Below are 6000 nucleotides of genomic sequence, written 5' to 3'. Positions count from 1 at the left end.
GGAGGGGTTAGGGAAGCACAGTGCAATATAATGAGGGGTTAGGGAAGCACAGTGCAGTATAATATGGAGGGGTTAGGGAAGCACAGTGCAGTATAATATGGAGGGGTTAGGAAAGCACAGTGCAGTATAATATGGAGGGGTTAGGGAAGCACAGTGCATTATAACACAGAGGGGTTAGGGAAGCACAGTGCAGTATAATATGGAGGGGTTAGGGCAGTACAGTGCAGTATAATATGGAGGGGTTAGGGAAGCACAGTGCAGTGTAATATGGAGGGGTTAGGGAAGCACAGTGCAGTGTAATATGGAGGGGTTAGGGAAGCACAGTGCAGTATAATATGGAGGGGTTAGGGAAGCACAGTGCAGTGTAATATGGAGGGGTTAGGGAAGCACAGTGCAGTGTAATATGGAGGGGTTAGGGAAGCACAGTGCAGTATAATATGGAGGGGTTAGGGAAGCACAGTGCAGTGTAATATAGAGGGGTTAGGGAAGCACAGTGCAGTATAATATGGAGGGGTTAGGGAAGCACAGTGCAGTGTATTATAGAGGGGTTAGGGAAGCACAAGGCAGTATAATGAGGGGTTAGGGAAGCACAGTGCAGTGTAATATAGAGGGGTTAGGGAAGCACAGGGCAGTGTAATATAGAGGGGTTAGGGAAGCACAGTGCAGTATAATATGGAGGGGTTAGGGAAGCACAGTGCAGTGTAATATAGAGGGGTTAGGGAAGCACAGTGCAGTATAATATGTAGGGGTTAGGGAAGCACAGTGCAGTATAATATGGAGGGGTTAGGGAAGCACAGTGCAGTGTAATATGGAGGGGTTAGGGAAGCACAGGGCAGTATAATATAGAGGGGTTAGGGAAGCACAGTGCAGTGTAATATAGAGGGGTTAGGGAAGCACAGTGCAGTATAATATGGAGGGGTTAGGGAAGCACAGTGCAGTATAATATGGAGGGGTTAGGGAAGCACAGTGCAGTGTAATATAGAGGGGTTAGGGAAGCACAGGGCAGTATAATATGGAGGGGTTAGGGAAGCACAGTGCAGTGTAATATAGAGGGGTTAGGGAAGCACAGGGCAGTGTAATATGGAGGGGTTAGGGAAGCACAGGGCAGTGTAATATAGAGGGGTTAGGGAAGCACAGTGCAGTGTAATATGGAGGGGTTAGGGAAGCACAGTGCAGTATAATATGGAGGGGTTAGGGAAGCACAGTGCAGTGTAATATAGAGGGGTTAGGGAAGCACAGTGCAGTGTAATATAGAGGGGTTAGGGAAGCACAGTGCAGTATAATATGGAGGGGTTAGGGAAGCACAAGGCAGTATAATGAGGGGTTAGGGAAGCACAGTGCAGTATAATATAGAGGGGTTAGGGAAGCACAGTGCAGTGGAATATAGAGGGGTTAGGGAAGCACAGTGCAGTATAATATGGAGGGGTTAGTGAAGCACAGTGCAGTGTAATATAGAGGGGTTAGGGAAGCACAGGGCAGTATAATGAGGGGTTAGGGAAGCACAGTGCAGTGTAAATTTGTCAGGGGTTAGGGAAGCTCAGGGCAGTACAGGGAGACGCTCGGAGAGTCTGTGCTTTACGCAATGGCCCCGCCCCTCCGAGTTACGTCTTTTCTGCCAGGCCCCCTAGCCACGCCTTCGTATCGGATTGGCTACAGTTGACGTCATTCGGCTCATCTTCCCGGTGACCTCATCGTTGCAGCTCTCACCCGCTCCGCCCGGAGCCCGGACACTGACCCGACGTCGAGGCCCGGACATCAGGCCTGGAGCGCCGGTGAGTATAGCCGGGCCCCCGGGGCCACATGACGTCAGTGACACCTGCGAGACCTGCCCCTCCCCCCTCATGTGTCAGATACCCCCTGTGGGGGCAACTCAGCCCATAGGTGGCAGCTGTCACCCCCATCTCTCTACCTGCCTTTCCCCTGCCTGCCCCGCATGTTATACCCCTACCCTGTACTTACCCTTATTGCCCCACTGCAGTGTCTTATGCCACCTGAATGTGGGCATATAGTTGTTGCCCTGGAATGTGCCTGATATATTGGGGAGTATCAGTATGTCAGTACCTGCGCCCCCTGGTAGTGTAGCTGGGGAGGGTGTGTGGCGCTGCGCCCCCTGGTAGTGTAGCTGGGGAGGGTGTGTGGCGCTGCGCCCCCTGGTAGTGTAGCTGGGGATGGTGTGTGGCGCTGCGCCCCCTGGTAGTGTAGCTCTGGATGGTGTGTGGCGCTGCGCCCCCAGGTAGTGTAGCTGGGGAGGGTGTGTGGCGCTGCGCCCCGTGGTAGTGTAGCTGGGGAGGGTGTGTGGCGCTGCGCCCCCTGATAGTGTAGCTGGGGAGGGGGTGTGGCGCTGCGCCTCCTGGTAGTGTAGCTGGGAAGGGTGTGTGGCGCTGCGCCCCCTGATAGTGTAGCTGGGGAGGGTGTGTGGCGCTGCGCCCCCTGGTAGTGTAGCTGGGGGAGGGGTGTGGCGCTGCGCCCCCTGGTAGTGTAGCTGGGGAGGGTGTGTGACGCTGCGCCCCCTGGTAGTGTAGCTGGGGAGGGTGTGTGGCGCTGCGCCCCCTGGTAGTGTAGCTGGGGACGGTGTGTGGCGCTGCACCCCCTGGTAGTATAGCTGGGGAGGGTGTGTGGCTCTGCGCCCCCTGGTAGTGTAGCTGGGGAGGATGTGTGGCGCTGCGTCCCCTGGTAGTGTAGGTGGAGAGGGTGTGTGGTAGTGTAGCTGGAGAGGGTGTGTGGTAGTGTAGCTGGGGAGGGTGTGTGGCTCTGCGCCCCCTGGTAGTGTAGCTGAGGTTGGTGTGTGGCTCTGCGCCCCCTGGTAGTGTAGCTGGGGATGGTGTGTGGCGCTGCGCCCCCTGGTAGTGTAGCTGGGGACGGTGTGTGGCTCTGCGCCCCCTGGTAGTGTAGCTGGGGAGGGTGTGTGGCGCTGCGCCCCCTAGTAGTGTAGCTGGGGAGGGTGTGTGGTGCTGCGCCCCCTGGTAGTGTAGCTGGGGAGGGTGTGTGGCGCTGCGCCCCCTGGTAGTGTAGCTGGGGGGGGGGGGTGGCGCTGCGCCCCCTGGTAGTGTAGCTGGGGAGGGTGTGTGGCGCTGCGCCCCCTGGTAGTGTAGCTGGGGAGGGTGTGTGGCGCTGCGCCCCCTGGTAGTGTAGCTGGGGAGGGTGTGTGGCGCTGCGCCCCCTGGTAGTGTAGCTGGGGAGGGTGTGTGGCGCTGCGCCCCCTGGTAGTGTAGCTGGGGAGGGTGTGTGGCGCTGCGCCCCCTGGTAGTGTAGCTGGGGAGGGTGTGTGGCGCTGCGCCCCCTGGTAGTGTAGCTGGAGAGGGTGTGTGGTAGTGTAGCTGGGGAGGGTGTGTGGATCTGCGCCCCCTGGTAGTGTAGCTGGGGATGGTGTGTGGCTCTGCGCCCCCTGGTAGTGTAGCTGGGGAGGGTGTGTGGCGCTGCGCCCCCTGGTAGTGTAGCTGGAGAGGGTGTGTGGTAGTGTAGCTGGGGAGGGTGTGTGGCGCTGCGCCCCCTGGTAGTGTAGCTGGGGAGGGTGTGTGGCTCTGCGCCCCTTGGTAGTGTAGCTGGGGAGGGTGTGTGGCGCTGCGCCCCCTGGTAGTGTTGCTGTGGAGGGTGTGTGGCACTGCGCCACCTGGTAGTATAGTTGGGAATGTTGTGTGGCTCTGCGCCCCCTGGTAGTGTAGCTGGGGAGGGTGTGTGGCGCTGCGCCCCCTAGTAGTGTAGCTGGAGAGGGTGTGTGGCTCTGCGCCCCCGGTAGTGTAGCTGGGGAGGGTGTGTGGCTCTGCGCCCCCTGGTAGTGTAGCTGGGGAGGGTGTGTGGCTCTGCGCCCCCTGGTAGTGTAGCTGGGGAGGGTGTGTGGCGCTGCGCCCCCTGGTAGTGTTGCTGTGGAGGGTGTGTGGCACTGCGCCACCTGGTAGTATAGTTGGGAATGTTGTGTGGCTCTGCGCCCCCTGGTAGTGTAGCTGGGGAGGGTGTGTGGCGCTGCGCCCCCTAGTAGTGTAGCTGGAGAGGGTGTGTGGCTCTGCGCCCCCGGTAGTGTAGCTGGGGAGGGTGTGTGGCTCTGCGCCCCCTGGTAGTGTAGCTGGGGAGGGTGTGTGGCTCTGCGCCCCCGGTAGTGTAGCTGGAGAGGGTGTGTGGCTCTGCGCCCCCTAGTAGTGTAGCTGGAGAGGGTGTGTGGCTCTGCGCCCCCTGGTAGTGCAGCGGGAATAATGTGGCGCTGTGCACTGTCACCGGTACTGTATGTCGCACACTGTGTTACGTCTGCTCTCTCTATGACTGATGAAATCTCTCCTAGATTTACAGTAAAATAGCGGATAGAAAGTGCTTAATAAGCCCCATCCACGCGGGAGCGAGTGCGTCTCCTGCAGCGCCTCTTATGGTGATTTTATATGGCTTGTGCTGGTGGTGGCGGTACATCCTGCCAGAGTAGTGCCACCTGTGCCCGCGGGCCCAGTGCTGGTAGTGGCGGTACATCCTGCCAGAGTAGTGCCACCTGTGCCCGCGGGCCCAGTGCTGGTAGTGGCGGTACATCCTGCTGGAGTAGTGCCACCTGTGCCCGCGGGCCCAATGCTGGTAGTGGCGTTACATCCTGCCTGGAGTAGTGTCTCCTGTGCCCGCAGGCCCAGTGCTGGAGTAGCGGTACATCCTGCTGGAGTAGTGCCACCTGTGCCCGCGGGCCCAGAGCTGGTAGTGGCGGTACATCCTGCCGTAGTGTCTCCTGTGCCCGCGGGCCCAGTGCTGGTAGTGGCGGTACATCCTGCCGGAGTAGTGCCACCTGTGCCCGCAGGCCCAGTGCTGGTAGTGGCGGTACATCCTGCCAGAGTCGTGCCACCTGTGTCCGCGGGCCCAGTGCTGGTAGTGGCGGTACATCCTGCCGGAGTAGTGCCACCTGTGCCCGCGGGCCCAGAGCTGGTAGTGGCGGTACATCCTGCCTCAGTAGTGCCTGCGGGCCCAGTGCTGGTAGTTGCATTACATCCTGCCGGAGTAGTGCCACCTGTGTCCGCGGGCCCAGTTCTGGTAATGGCGGTACATCCTGCCGGAGTAGTGCCACCTGTGTCCGCGGGCCCAGTGCTGGTAGTGGCGGTACATCCTGCCGGAGTAGTGCCACCTGTGCCCGCGGGCCCAGAGCTGGTAGTGGCGGTACATCCTGCCTGAGTAGTGCCCGCGGGCCCAGTGCTGGTAGTTGCATTACATCCTGCCTGAGTAGTGCCACCTGTGCCCGCGGGCCCAGTGTTGGTAGTGGCGGTACATCCTGCCCGAGTAGTGCCCGCGGGCCCAGTGCTGGTAGTGGCATTACATCCTGCCTGAGTAGTGCCACCTGTGCCCGCAGGTCAAGTGTTGGTAGTGGCAGTACATCCTGCCTGAGTAGTGCCACCTGTGCCCGCGGGCCCAGTGTTGGTAGTGGCGGTACATCCTGCCGGAACAGTTCTATATGGGAGAGTTTTCATGAGATGATCAGAGTTATTGATATTTGATAGACCATTTGGAACCATGGGGCAGATCGTGCTAGAGAAAGACGCTCTCCAAACTGAAATCCCTGATACCAGGGAGCAACAGCTTCAGCTCAAGTGTAAGTGCAATGTGAAATATCCCGTTCTGTGAAGGTCATGAAACTGCCACCTATAGATCTTGCACGTGACGCTGTCACCTATAGGTCCTTTGCTGTGAGTTGTCACCTATAGATCCTGTGTGTTAGGCTGTCACTTATAAATCTTGTGTGTGGGGCTGTCACCTATAGATCATTGCACGGAGCTCTCACCTATAGATCCTAGCAGGCAGTTACTCACTGCTGATGTTTTGTGCGGCTTGTGTGAGAGACTGTCACCTATAGATGCTTGCATGAGACTGTCACCTATAGATCTGTTGCACAAGACTGTCACCTATCGATCCTTGCATGGGGCTGTCACCTATAGATTCGAGCATGGAGCTGTCACCCATAGAGCCGTTGCACGAGGCTTGCCACCTATAGATCCGTTGCTTGAGGTTGGCACCTATAGATCCATTGCATGAGACTGTTACCTA

At 58.4% G+C, this 6000-nt stretch overlaps 1 protein-coding gene across 1 annotated transcript in view; it reads left to right on the top strand.

The window, feature by feature from the left end:
- Positions 1 to 1658: 1658 nt before the first annotated feature.
- Positions 1659 to 6000, top strand: part of DUSP16 (dual specificity phosphatase 16) — a 49079-nt gene continuing 44737 nt past the window's right edge. The window contains exon 1 of the mRNA XM_063929271.1: positions 1659 to 1772. The gene's annotated coding sequence lies outside the window, so the exon portion shown is untranslated. The remainder of the gene's footprint in view (positions 1773 to 6000) is intronic.

This window comes from Pseudophryne corroboree, chromosome 6, assembly GCF_028390025.1.
Source record: "Pseudophryne corroboree isolate aPseCor3 chromosome 6, aPseCor3.hap2, whole genome shotgun sequence".
Lineage (NCBI taxonomy): Eukaryota > Metazoa > Chordata > Amphibia > Anura > Myobatrachidae > Pseudophryne > Pseudophryne corroboree.
The sequence above is the reverse complement of the archived record's forward strand: the minus strand, read 5'-3'. Positions and strand labels throughout refer to the sequence as shown.